The 14,002-nt window shown below is 51.7% G+C and overlaps 1 protein-coding gene across 1 annotated transcript in view; it reads left to right on the top strand.

Moving 5' to 3' along the window:
* Window positions 1-14,002, top strand: part of OPRD1 (opioid receptor delta 1) — a 56,295-nt gene that overhangs the window by 1,337 nt on the left and 40,956 nt on the right. The window lies entirely within an intron of this gene.

Genomic DNA, 14,002 nt, shown 5'->3' with positions numbered 1-14,002 from the left:
CTGGGCTGGAGTGGATTTTGAGTTTTCATCCCAGGAAGCGAGGTGCTCTTCTTGGAGTTTATGGAGAGTGCGGGGATCTTCTCAGAGCGCCTAAGACGTCAGCTTGCCCCAGAAGCAGCCCTCCTGATACAGCCCACAAGTTCAGACGTGGCCAATAAGGGTTGAGAGGAAAACTTCCATCCTTAAAACAACAAAGATGCCCTGGTATTTACTGTTAGTTGAAAATGGGTCCTCCATGCTGGTGGACCGAGGACATGGCCCTAAACCTCTCTGGGCTGTGATGCCACCGTGCAGGGCATAGGTCAGATCGTGGACTCAGAGGTTGGAGAGATGAACTGTAGTCTCAGCCCAGTCATGGATGCCCAGGCACCATTCTTCCTGCCCCGCCTCCCATCCGCCTCAGTTTCCCTGTCCGAAGAATAGAGACCCAATCTCCTCAACTGGAAAGTATGAATTCCAGGGTATGGGGTGTCTGCAGGGCAGAACGCGGTGTGTTGGAGCATGGGATGAGGTGTGTGGGTGTCAGTGGGCTTCGGCATTGATGATCTCTGGGGGATCTTTGCTCCTGCAGAAAGAGTGGCGGGTACAAGAATTTCCTGTGCTTTCCATGACTCATCACAAGCAACAGGGAGAGAATTCCCCCCGAGCACAGGCGGAACTGATCTTTGCTTTGTGTCTTTGTCAGTGATTCTCCCCACTTCGTAGGCTTAGAGGCAGGCCGGCCTGGGTATGAATCCCTGCTCTGCCACGAACTGGCTCTGTGACTTGGGCGAATCACTTCGCCTCTTCGAGCCGCAGTTTCTTCATCTGTAGAATGAAGTAATGATAAATCTTCTTCCACAGGGTTGTTGTGAGGTGTCAGTGAGAGAGCATGTAACGCACTGGCCTGGCGCCTGGACCCAGTGAATGGACACTGTCTGTATAGCGAGGATTCTAGATCCTGGAGAATCCAACTAAAGAAGGGAGCTTGAGGGAGACGCTTGTCCTAAGGTGGGCCTGAGAGTAGCTGTGATTCTGAGAGCTCCAGGTTCCTGGCACCTGCCCTGTCTAGGGGAGCTCCAGGTGCCCAAGTCTGGGAAAAGTTGAGCGTCAGTGGGTTCGGTCTCATTTCCAACCTTTTCCTCAGGGCCCCTGGCTGGTGGGCTGACTGAGCACAGCTTCCCCACTACCATTGAGCAAGGGGCGGGGGCTCCCACTGCTGAAGGTCCACTGTAGGGAGGCTCCGGGCTTGGCCTACTAGGGGCATTCCCTCACAGCCTTCCCGGAATTGCATTGCCAAGTGTACGCAGGCAGCTTAGCGGGCCCCTAGGCGTCCCCACGTTGCCAAGACATTTCGCTGGTCAACCATTTATGTGAAAACTGTATCTCTGGGTCTGAATGATTGAATCCTCACCTTCAATCCTATGGGACAGGCATTAGAATTATCATCAGCACCCGCATCCTGCAGATAAAATGAAGAATCTGCAGCTCAGAGAGAGGCAAGGTGACTTATTCTTGGAGGGTACCACAGTTGGCACCAGGCCCAGAGCTAGAACCCTAGTCTGTGACTTAAGTCCAAAACTTTTCTCCAGAGTTGCCTGGGGTAGAGGACAGTCAAAGCATTGTCTGGGAGGAGGGGGGCAGAATTCTGTCCCTCTTTTATTTTTGAGACAAGATTTCTCTCTGTTGCCCAGGCTGGAGCGTCGCAGTCACAGCTCACTGCAGCCTCGGCCTCCTGGGCTTAATGCGATCCTCCCACCTCAGGCTCGTGGGTAGCTGGGACTACAGGCACACGCCATGCTAACTTTTGTATTTTTTATAGAGACGGGGTTTTGCCATGTTGCCTAGGCTGGTGTCAAACTTCTGAGCTCAAGCGATCCTCCTGCCTTGGCCTCCCAAAGTGCCGGGATTACAGGCAGAGCCATCGTGCCTAACTTTGTCCCTCCTCTTGTCCTGGAGTTCTCAGAGTGCAGAGACCTGGGGACTGTGCTCCTCTGCATTTTTCAGCCTGTGTATTTTAGGCTGCTGTCCTTTGGGGAGGGGGGATGATAAGGGCTGGCGCTTAGTCCTTCCCCAGTGAACAGTGAACGAGAGTCTGAGGGCAGGGTAGCTGCCTGGGTCTTGGCTTCTGCTGGAAAAGCCTCAGAGAGGGCAGCCCGGGTGGGAGAAAGGCCCCTGCTCCCCTGAAGGGCTCCTCGAGCTGCGCTCCATCTCGTTGTGGCAGGCCCTGTTTAGAAGACAGCCAGTGCATGAGCCGGCTGCTGGGTTGAGTGAAGGAGGGGTTGAGTGAGCAAATTCTGCCTGTCAGTCCTGAGCTTAAGCAGCGTGTGGGGGGTGGGGGCAGGGGACAGTGAGCAAGGGAAGATTCAGAGACCCTTGGGGAAGGAAAGCAGGGTGGTGTAATGGGCAGAGCTGTGGCTCTGGACCAGACATATCTGAGGTCAAAGCCGCTTACTTGCTGCGTACTCGGGCTAGTGATGAGCTGTCTGAAGCTCTTCTCATTAAAGTGGGAACACCGACAGCGCCTCCAGGGTGGGGGTGAGGATTAAGTGGCATAATGTGTGATATCTGAGCCTTTTAGACCCTAAGCTCTTTGAGAACAGGGAGGGGCTCTGTGTGAAGGATGGAAAAGAATTAACTCATTCTACAACACTCTACAGGCTCTGTGCTAAATGCCGAGAAAAAACCCCACCGTGCTCCAGACCTTCCGGAGCTCAGGGTCTGGCAGGAGAAACAGACATTGGTCACCCAGCCATCCAATAAACTGAAGTTTGTAGCTGTGGTAGGGGCTATCTATGATGTGGGGGATTTGGGAGCCCATGATGGGGGCAGGGGAGGGTCTCAGCTAGACAGAGAGATCAGAGAAGCCTCTGCAGAGCTAAAGGATGAGGAGGGGAAACTGAGTCAAAAGCTGAGGGAGGAGCTGTGGCTGGGAAGCAGGACGCTGATGAGGGCCTGAATGTAGGAACCAGGAGTCTCAGAATTCCAGATCAGAAGCACCCTCCGTCCTTCAGGCCCCACACTCTGTCCTCTCTCCGCTCCAAGGAGCCACCTGAGAAGCCGTCTCCTCCTGGGGGCCTGAGAGGGGCCTCTGGGAATTGCGTTTTTAGCAAACAGCCTGTGGCTTGAGGGAATGAGGCTTCTGTGAAGCGTGAGCAGGACTTCTGTGGACAGGTGGTCCTAAGGCAGAGCATCACCCGCTCCTCCTCCTTGTGGGATTGGCCAACATGATGACTCATGCTGGCCATGGGGGTGCCCTGGTCCTCAGAGCAGACACGGGACAACTCCTCCTTCTGGGCAGAGTCAGCGTCCTCTGCTGGGCTGGCATCTCAGAGACTTCCCATGGGCAGCCCACTGGGTAGGTGAGGTGTGATGGGCTTAGCAGGCCCCTCACCTGTGGCAGATGACCCCCTCTTCCTCCTGCCTGCCCAGATCCTGGGTGGCCCGACCCAGAACCTAGGCAAGGAGTCAGTGCTTTCCCACTTGGCTGTCTGTTCCACAGCCTTCTCTGTCTCCCTGCCTTCTCTGCGCCCTGAGCCAGGTTTCCGCAGGTTTGTACCCTCACAGCACCCCCTGCCTCCTGCCAGCCCCGGCCAACCTCCCCGAGACGCCTTCAGCCTGTGTGCTTCTCTGCCCCTTGATCTCACCTCAGCTCCTTGATCTCACCTCAGCCCGTTGATCTCACCTCAGCCCATGTCTCTTCTGATTTTTCTCTTTGTATCAAATGCTGGCTCTGCTACTTACTAAGAGCTTTAGCAAGCCAGATCGCCTCACTGCACCTCTGTCTTCATCGGGAAGATGTGGGTAATAAGTACTACCTCATAGGTACCTTTGTCCTCAGGATTGGATGAGATGATGTTGGCAAAGCACCGCGTTTTGGTGACTATCTAAGGTGACTGCAGCACCCAGCAGGGAGGGGAGTTGGGCCAGGCAGGTGGACTGTGGCAGGGTCGGGACAGGCGAATGAAGGGTTCTGCTTGTCTCTTCGGTCTCCTGCTGAGGTTCCAGAAGCTGCTGGGGAAAATGCTGAAGTGTCTTCTAGGCAGAATTTGTAGTACTGAATCCCTGTCCTGGTTTTGGAAGCCCCCTGGCTTCTTGTCTCCCTCTCCTCTCTTGGGGTCTGGACCCAGGGCCTCTGGGCCAGGAGAGATTCCAGTGAGATGACACAGTGCAGTGGTGAAGGTTGTGGCTAGAGGTCAGGGAGCGCCCGGTCTCTATCCGTGTCCCAGAGGTGTGGCTTTGGGCAAAACCAGCTTAACTTCCCTGAGCCTCATTTTCTTTTTTGGATGGAGTCTCACTCTGTCGCCCAGGCTGGAGTGCAGTGGTGCGATCTCGGCTCACTGCAACCTCTGCCTCCAGGGTTCAAGGAATTCTTGTGCCTCAGTCTCCCCAGTAGCTAGGATTACAGGCACTCGCCACCACGCCCAGCTAGTTTTTGTGTTTTTAGTAGAGATGGGAGATTTCACCATGTTGGCCAGGCTGGTTTCAAACTCCTGACCTCAAGTGATCCACCAACCATGGCCTCCCAAAGTGCTGGGATATAGGCGTGAGCCGCCATATCCCAAAAATTGGGGTGAAGGCCGGGCGCAGCGGCTAAGGCCTGTAATCCCAGCACTTTGGGAGGCCGAGGCAGGCGGATCACGAGGTCAGGAGATCGAGACCATCCTGGCTAACACGGTGAAACCCCGTCTCTAGTAAAAACACAAAAAATTAGCCGGGCATGGTGGCGGGTGCCTGTAGTCCCAGCTACTCGGGAGGCTGAGGCAGGAGAATGGCGTGAACTCGGGAGGTGGAGCTTGCAGTGAGCCGAGATGGTGCCACTGCACTCCAGCCTGGGTGACAGAGCAAGACCCCGTCTCAAAAAAAAAAAAAGCCGGGCGCGGTGGCTCAAGCCTGTAATCCCAGCACTTTGGGAGGCCGAGGCGGGCGGATCACAAGGTCAGGAGATCGAGACCATCCTGGCTAACACCGTGAAACCCCGTCTCTACTAAAAAATACGAAAAACCAGCCGGGCGAGGTGGCGGCGCCTGTAGTCCCGGCTACTCGGGAGGCTGAGGCAGGAGAATAGCGTGAACCCGGGGGGCGGAGCTTGCAGTGAGCCGAGATAGCGCCACTGCACTCCAGCCTGGGGCACAGAGCAAGACTCCGTCTCAAAAAAAAAAAAAAAAAAAAAACAAATTGGGGTGATATGACAGGTTATTGGGAGGACTCAGAGATTGAGCATGGAAAGGCCGAGCATAGCACCTGGTATGCCCTGCACTGTGGTTTCCTGGCACTCCTGCAGCGGCTGCAGGTGGGCTGTGGAGGCCTAGTCATCTACGTTTTCCACCTTGGGCTCTTCCCCATGTCCTGCATTACCTGCACATATACTCAGTCAGTAAAGCATTTGCTGATGCTGACCCGTGCCAGGCCTGTCCAGCCTCAGCTCTCGCTGTCCACACCCACAACTTAAACCTCCATATGCCCCCTGGCTCCTAACACAGCCATGCCCCGTACCAACCCCAATTAGTTGCAACTCCACAGACAAGTGCAGCTCCCTGGAACTATGGGAGTCCAGGGAGTCCCCAGACCCAGCCAGAGGAGGGGATGCCTATGCATCATGGAGGGGGAGCAGCAGTTGGCTCCCTGGAGAGGTGTGGGCGGAGCGTCCCAGAGGGAACCACAGGAGCAACGATTCACCGGGGCTGAGACGAGAGTGCTGGGGACCAGGGTGGCTGTGAGGATGGAGAGGCTGCAGGGACAAAAGCAGGAAAAGCGTCATAAGCAGGTGTCCTCCTTACCATAGTGTCAAAAGCACCTGCTGGGTGCTGAGCTTGGCTGGGCTCAGGAGCCACCCATGATTCCTGAGGAGGTGCACCTGGTAGAGCAGCCCCAGGTAACTGGAGGCAGGTGTTCTCATGGGGCTGAGGAGAGGCCTGGAGGCAGGCCCAGCATGACTGTGTGAGGGGCCAGAGGCCATGCTGAGGTTCTAGTCTGGATGTGGGAGCTGAGACTGGACAGGTCCTCAAGGGTCCCCTGGTAAGGATGGCGTGCTGGGAAATGAGGGAGCTTCGGGTCACAGGCCATGGGGAGGGGGATTTTGGAGCAATCTGTGCAGAATGGTGTTCAAGAGAATGAATTTGGCGGGGCGGGGGGTGGGGGTAGATTGGATGGGGAGGGGCTCAATGTGGGGAGACTAGAGAGGGTGGCTCAGGGCAATGAAAAGAGAGCCATGTGAGCTTGGATGGGGCTGTTAAAACCTTGGCCTCAGCTGTCCTCTTTCTGAAATGGAGTGTTGTTGGACCTAACAAGAAGGCAGGGAGCTGTGCATGGTGGTGCATGCTTGTAATCTCAGCTACTCAAGAGGCTAAGGTGTTGATCAGACTGGACAACATAGCAAGACCCCATTTCAAAAAAAAAAAGAAGGAGGCAGCAGGAGAAGGCTGGGCCAGATGACTTCTGGTGAGGCTGAGCAGAGAGAACAAGCAGCAGCCCCGGCTGCCGTTCCTGCTGCATCTCCTGGTGTTGCTGGGAGCCTGCTTCTTCCTGGGTCTTGGGTTCATTCCCTGGGGAGTGTGTGTGACTTACAGACGCACTGGGGTGGGTCCATAGGAGTCACTGAGAACACCGAAGAGCCTCTTCCTAAGCTTCTGCCACATTCTGGAGGCTTCTGGAGCCAGAGGCCATACTGAGGTTGAAGTATGCAAGCTGCACCACAGCCCTGCAATGGGGGCTTTCTGTTCTCATTTGCAAATGGGGACAAGAAGGTTCAGAGGGAGCGAGTGCCTCTCACAGCAAGAGAGGGGTGGAGTCAAGATTCAAACGCAGGCGTCTCTGACTCCAAAATCACTCCATGTTTCCGTCTGCTGCTGCTGTCCATGACATGGCGGAATGGAGGTGAGTGCTGGGGGTGTCTAGGTAGAGAAACGAGGAACGGGGACGGGGTAGAGGGTAGATTGCTGTCTGCAAATCTCTGAAGCCTCTCCGTGGGGTGGCAGCCATTGAGAGCCTAGACATTGGATCCAGACTGACCTGGAATGACATCCCCGCTGTGCCATTTACTAAGAGAGTGAGCTTGAGCAGTACATACACACCCTCTCTGAGCCCAGCTTTCTCATCTGTGAAAGCAGCGAGATACCCTCATATAGTGGTTTGGAGGAGTTCACGAGGCTTGATGCGAGGGACTTCAGCACAGAGCTAGGCATTTGGTATGTGGTCAATACATTTTCTATAATTATGACTATTTAGAAGAGGAGTCAGACTTGCTTTGCATTCGTTTGGTGGACATTTTTCGACCCTCAGGAACTAGAATTTTTTTTTCTTGTTTTTTTTGTTTTTGTTTTTGTTTTTGTTTTTTGAGACAGAGTCTCGCTCTGTTGCCCAGGCTGGAGTGCAGTGGCCCGATCTCAGCTCACTGCAAGCTCCGCCTCCCGGGTTTACGCCATTCTCCTGCCTCAGCCTCCGGAGCAGCTGGGACTACAGGCGCCCGCCACCTCGCCCGGCTAGTTTTTTGTATTTTTTTTTAGTAGAGACGGGGTTTCACCATGTTAGCCAGGATGGTCTCAATCTCCTGACCTCGTGATCCACCCGTCTCGGCCTCCCAAAGTGCTGGGATTACAGGCTTGAGCCACCACGCCCGGCCTTTTTTTTTCTTTTGAGACAGAGTCTTGCTCTGTTGCCCAGGCTGGAGTGCAGTGACGCGATCTCGGCTCACTGCAACCTCTGCCTCCTGGGTTCAAGTGATTCTTTTGCCTCAGCCTCCTGAGTGGCTGGGATTACAGGGGTGTGCCAACATACTAGGCTAATTTTTGTATTTTTAGTAGAGACGGGGTTTCACCATGATGGCCAGGCTGATCTCGAACTCCTGGCCTCAAGTGATCCACCAGCCTCAGCCTCCCTAAATGCTGGGATTACAGGTGTGAGCCGGAACTAGAATTATTGAGTGGGTGGTATAGGGAAAGTTTATCAACTCAGTATTATAAATTTTCAGCTGGGTGCAGTGACTCATGCCTGTAATCCTAACACTTTGGGAGGCAAAGCAGGAGGATCACTGGAGTCCAGGAGTTTGAGACTTGCCCAAACAATATGGCAAGACCCTGTCTTTACAAAAAAACTAAAAAGTTAGCTGAGCATGGTGGCATGCACCTGTAGTCCCAGCTGCTTGGAAGGCTGAGGTGGAAGGATGGCTTGAGCCCAGGAACTTGAGGTGACAGTGAGCTATGATTGTGCCACTGTAGTCCAGCCTGGGCAACAAAGCAAGATCCCATATCTTGAACTCCTGACCTCATGTGATCTGCCCGCCTCTGGCCACCCAAAGTACTGGGATTACAGGTGTGAGCCACTGCATCTCGCCTGAGACCCCATATCTTAAAAAAAAAAAAAAAAAGAAAGAAAGAAAGAAATTTTCTTCTACAATAAAGGTAACAAACTTATTTCAGAAAATATGGAGAAATTTAAGCAGAGACAGACATTATCCATAATCCTACCACAAAGAAAAGAGCTTTTTCATTTTGGCGTATTTCCTTCCCATCTCTTTTCTGTCTCTCTGTTTCTCAATTTTACATTTATTTATTTATTTATTTATTTATTTATTTATTTATTTGAGACAGAGTCTTGTTCTTGTCACCCAGGCTGGAGTACAATGGCACAATCTTGGCTTGCTGCAACCTCTGCCTCCTGGGTTCAAGCAATTCACCTCCCTCAGCCTCCCAAGTAGCTAGGATTACAGGTGCCCACCACCACGCCTGGCTAATTTTTATATTTTTAGTAGAGACAGGATTTCACCATCTTGGCCAGGCTGGTCTTGAACTCCTGACCTCAGGTGATCTGCCTGCCTTGGCCTCCCAAAGTGCTGGGATTACAGGCGTGAGCCACCATACCCGGCTTATTTTTATTTCTGAGATGGGGATCTCCTTATGTTGCCCGGGCTGGTCTCGAACTCCTGGACTCAAGTGATCCTCCCACCGTGGCCTCCCAAAGCACCAGGATTACAGTCATGGGCCAACACACCCAGCTTTGTTTTTCCATTGTAGTGAAATCAGGGTCACATGTTGAAGTCATGATGATATTGCATGTAATATTTTGTGAGATGCCTATTCACTTAACATTATATGGTAAGCATGTGCCCTTCTAGTTTGAAAACATGATTTTTGATGGCTACATTGTAGGAATGTGGTCTTTTTCCAGTGACTTTTATTATTTTCAATATTATGCCAATCTAAATAATGCTGCTGCCTGGGCATGGTGGCTCACCTCCATAATTCCAGCACTTTGGGAGCCCACAATGAGGGATCACTTGAGCCCAGGAATTCAAGATCAGCCCAGGCAACACAGCAAGACCCTGTCTCTAAAAACAAAAAAATAGTAGTAATACATAATGCTGTGAACATTCTTGGACACGAGTGTTTGCACACATCTCATTCTTTCTTTTTTTCTTTCTTTTTTTTGAGATGGAGTTTTGCTCTTGTTGCCCAGGCTGGAATGCAATGGTGCGATCTCGGCTCACCGCAACCTCTGCCTCCCGGGTTCAAGCGATTCTCCTGCCTCAGCCTCCCGAGTAGCTGGGATTACAGGCATGAGCCACCATGCCCGGCTAACTTTGTATTTTTAGTAAAGATGGGGTTTCTTCATGTTGGTCATGCTGGTCTCTAACTCCTGACCTCGTAATCCGCCCACCTCAGCTTCCCAAAGTGCTGGGATTACAGGCGTGAGCCACCGCGCCCAGCTATTTCATTATTTCTATAAGGAATTTGCCAACAGTCAAAGCTCTCCAAGAAGATATGGGCTACTGTGTAATGTAGGGAGCTTCCTGTCACTGAAGTGTGCAAGTAGACACTGGGAAACCACTGGGTGGAGGTTTGGCCGTGGAGATTCGGGTGGAGAAAAGACAAGCAGAATTTCAGGCCCCTCTCGCCATGGCTGAGATTTTATTTTATTGCTTACTTACTTACTTATTTATTTGAGACGGAGTCTCATTCTGTTGCACAGGCTGGAGTACAGTGGTGCAATCTCGGCTCACTGCAACCCCTGCCCCACTGGGTTCAAGTGATTCTCCTGCCTCAGCCTTCTGAGTAGCTGGGATTACAGGCATGTGCCACCATGCCTGGTTAATTTTTTTTTTTGCATGTTTGATAGAAACGTGGTTTCACCATGTAGGCCAGGTTGATCTCACACTCCTGACCTCAGATGATCACCTGCCTTAGCCTCCCAAAGTGCTGGGATTACAGGCGCCCAACCCTGAGATTTTAAAAAGAATGACTTTTAAATGCTGTGATCTCAGATTCTCCTTCCCCCTTGCCTGGCAGATGTCTGGACTTTGAGAGGCAGGGGGCTGTGCAAGGGCAAGGCATGATTTCATTAACCTCAAGAGTCCTGGGACCTCAAAATCAAATTGGCCACACGGAACGTCATAACATGCACAGGAAGAGGGATAATCGGGGGGGTAGAGCAGAAAGTCTGGCTTAAATGAGCAATTTACCATCCTCTGCGGGCTACAGTGGCCCCATTACCGGCTGGGGGCTGTGGGGTGGAATGAGGGGGTGTCTGGGCTGTGTTCTACTGATTTATAGTTCCCAGTGCAGCTGCAGAAATCAGCAGCTTTGTCTCAGGCCAGCAAGGGTGTGTGCAGAAAGAATCTTGTCTTCTGTAGCTTTCCTAGTCTTTCTTTTCTTTCCCCTTTTTTTTTTTTTTTTTTTTGTTGTTGTTGTTGAGATGGAACCTCACTCTATTACCCAGGCTGCAGTGCAGTGGCGCGATCTCGGCTCACTGCAACTTCCACCTCCTGGGTTCAAGTGATTCTCCTGCCTCAGCCTCCCAAGTAGCTGGTCAGGTGTACACCACTACACCTGGCTTTTTTTTTTTTTTGAGACGGAGTCTTTCTCGGTCACCCAGGCTGGAGTGCAGTGGTGCGATCTTGGCTCACTGCAAGCTCCACCTCCCAGGTTCCCACCATTCTCCTGCCTCAGCCTCCCAAGTAGCTGGGACTACTGGCGCCCACTGCCACGCCTGGCTAATTTTTTTGCATTTTTAGTAGAGATGGGGTTTCACCGTGTTAGCCAGGATGGTCTCGATCTCCTGACCTCGTGATCCGCCTGCCTCAGCCTCCCAAAGTGCTGGGATTATAGGCGTGAGCCACTGCGCCTGGCCTTTTTTTTTTTAAATTGTATTTATTTATTTATTTATTTATTTTTTGAGATGGAGTCTCGCTCTGTCACCCAGGCTGGGGTGCAGTGGCGCCATCTTGGCTCACTGCAACCTCCGCCTCCTGGGTTCAAGCGATTCTCCTGCCTCAGCCTCCTGAGTAGCTGGGATTACAGGTACGTGCCACCATGCCCGGCTAATTTTTGTATTTTTAGTAGAGATGGGGTTTTACCATGTTGGCCAGGCTAGTCTCGAACTCCTGACCTCGTGATCCACCTGCCTTGGTCTCTCAAAGTGCTGGGATTACAGGCATGAGCCACTGTGCCTGGCCAATTTTTGTATTTTTTTAGTAGAGATGAGGTTTCAGCATGTTGGCCAAACTCGTGACTTCAGGTGATCCTCCCACCCTGGCCTCCCAAAGTGCTGGGATTACAGGTGTGAGCCACCGTGCCCAGCCTGTCTTTCTTGATAAGTAGAAAGAAATCAAACTTCAAGGTCCCGTGAGGTCAAAAAAAACCCCATTCAAGTCGGGCGCGGTGGCTCATGCCTATAATCCCAGCACTTTGGGAGGCTGAGGTGAGTGAATCATTTGAGGTCAGGAGTTTGAGACCAGCCTGGCCAACACGGTGAAACTTTTTCTCTACTAAAAATAAAAAAGGTAGCTGGTTGGTGGTGGTGCATGCCTGTGATCCTAGCCACTCGGGAGGCTGAGGCAGGAGAATCACTTGAACCCGGGAGGCAGAGGTTGCAGTGAGCCGAGATCGCACCCCTGCAGTCCAGTCTGGGCAACAGAGTGAGACCCCGTCTCAAAAAAAAAAAAAAAAAAAAAAAAAAAAAAAGGCACCATTCGAAGAACACCACGCAGGGAGAGGCAGCATTTTCCTCCCTTGCAGAAATGACCTTGTCACTGAGACATAGAACTGTGACTCATGGATGATGGTTCTTTTTCTTGAGCACCTATTTTGTGCCAGGCACCCTGCCTAGAGATGTACGTATATTATCCCATTTAATCTTTGCAGACCTTATATGAAGTGAGTGTGTTGCCCCCATTGTATACATAAGGAAACCTGAGGTTCAGAGAAAGGACATAACGTGCCCAAAGTGCCAGGATCATTTTGAAATCAGAAGAGTGTTGTTCTGAGCCCAGAGCCCGCACCCTTAACCATTGCCTTGTTCTCTGCCACCCTTTGTATCAAGTTCAGCCCCTCCGATTTACAAATGAGGAAACCGAGACCTGGAAAGGTTCTGTGTCTTTTGAGTCCATGGCCAAGACTGGACTAGAACTGCTTTTCCTATCCCCTTGCTCCCTCTCCTTGTGTCTCTTTGCACAGTTGGGATTTCCTGAGGTGAGGGAGAGTGAGGGAGTGGCTGGAAATAGCGGTACTTGAGAACATCAAGAAGTCGGTTCTTTTTTTTTTTTTGAGACGGAGTCTCACTCTGTCGCCCAGGCTGGAGTATAGTGGCACAATCACGGCTCACTGCAGCCTCTCCCGGGTTCAAGCGATTCTCCTGCCTCAGCCTCCTGAGTAGCTGGGATTACAGGTGTGCACCACCACATCCAGCTAAGTTTTGTATTTTCAGTAGAGACAGGGTTTTACCATGTTGGTCAGGCTGGTCTCGAACTCCTGACCTTGTGATCCGCCCACCTCGGCCTCCCAAAGTGCTAGGATTGCAGGCGTGAGCCACAGTGCTCGGCCCAAGAAGTGGGTTCTTATACAGGGCAGCCTGGCCTAGGGGCTACTGATAACACATGACAGGCCTAAAGAACTCCAGGTTTCCTGGGGCAAGGCCAACAGCAGAGGAGGCAGCCCTGTCCTTCAGTGGCAGGTGGACTAGGGTTCAAATCCAGCTTCTTGCTGACTGTGCACTGTTGAACTCAGCGTGCTGTCTGTGTTCTCATCTGTGAAATGGGGATGATAGAAAAACTTCTGCATCATCAGGTTGTGCCCCCCGAAGTACCAGGCACAGTTCTAGGTACTTGGGATGCAACAGTGATGAAGACACAGTCCTTGCCCTCCTAGAACTGACAGTCTAGTGGGGAAAAGATGGACAGTAAACAAATAGTTGTAAGGCCAAGGCTATAGGCAGTGAAGTCAACCGAAACAGGCATTGGGTGAGAGGGTAGCGGGGCTGCAGTCGTACAGGCATACCTCAGATATACTGTGGGTTGGGTTCCAGACCACTGCAATAAAGCAAATATCTCAAAGCAAGTCACACACATTTTTTGGTTTCCCAGTGCATATGAAAGTTGTTTACAGCTGGGTGTGCTGACTCATGCTTGTAATCCCAGCACTTTGGGAGGCTGAGGTGGGCAGATGGTTTGAGCCCAGGAGTTCAAGACCAGCCTGGGCAACATGGCAGAACCCTGTCTCTACAAAAAAATACAGAAAATTAGCCAGGTGTGGTGACGTGCACCTGTAGTCCCAGCTGCTCGGGAGGTTGAGATAGGAGGATCGCTTGAGCCCGGGAGGTCGAGCCTGCAGTGAACCGAGATCACGCCACTGCAGTGCAGTCTGGGTGAGACAGCCAGATCCTGTCTCAAAAAAAAAAAGTGTTTATACTACACTGTAGTCTATTAAGTGTGTCATAGCATTATGTCTAAAGAAAAATATACATACTTCAATTTTAAAATACTTTCGTTACTAACAAAATGCTAATAATCATCTGAGCCCTCAGCAAATCATAATCTTTTTATTGATGGCTGCTGGTTGGGGTGGTGGTTGCTGAAGGTTGGGGTGGCTGTGGCAATTTCTTAAAACAAGGCAACAATGAAGATGCTGCATCAGTTGACTCTTTCATGAAAGATTTCTCTGTAGCATGCGATGTTGTTTGATAGCATCTTACCAGCAGTAGAACTTCTTTCAAAATTGGAGTCAGTCCTCTCAAATCCTGTTGCTGTTTTATC

This window comes from Chlorocebus sabaeus, chromosome 20 (genome assembly GCF_047675955.1).
Source record: "Chlorocebus sabaeus isolate Y175 chromosome 20, mChlSab1.0.hap1, whole genome shotgun sequence".
In the NCBI taxonomy this organism is placed as follows: Eukaryota; Metazoa; Chordata; class Mammalia; order Primates; family Cercopithecidae; genus Chlorocebus; species Chlorocebus sabaeus.
Note: the sequence above shows the minus strand (reverse complement) of the source record. Positions and strands in the feature narration are given on the sequence as shown.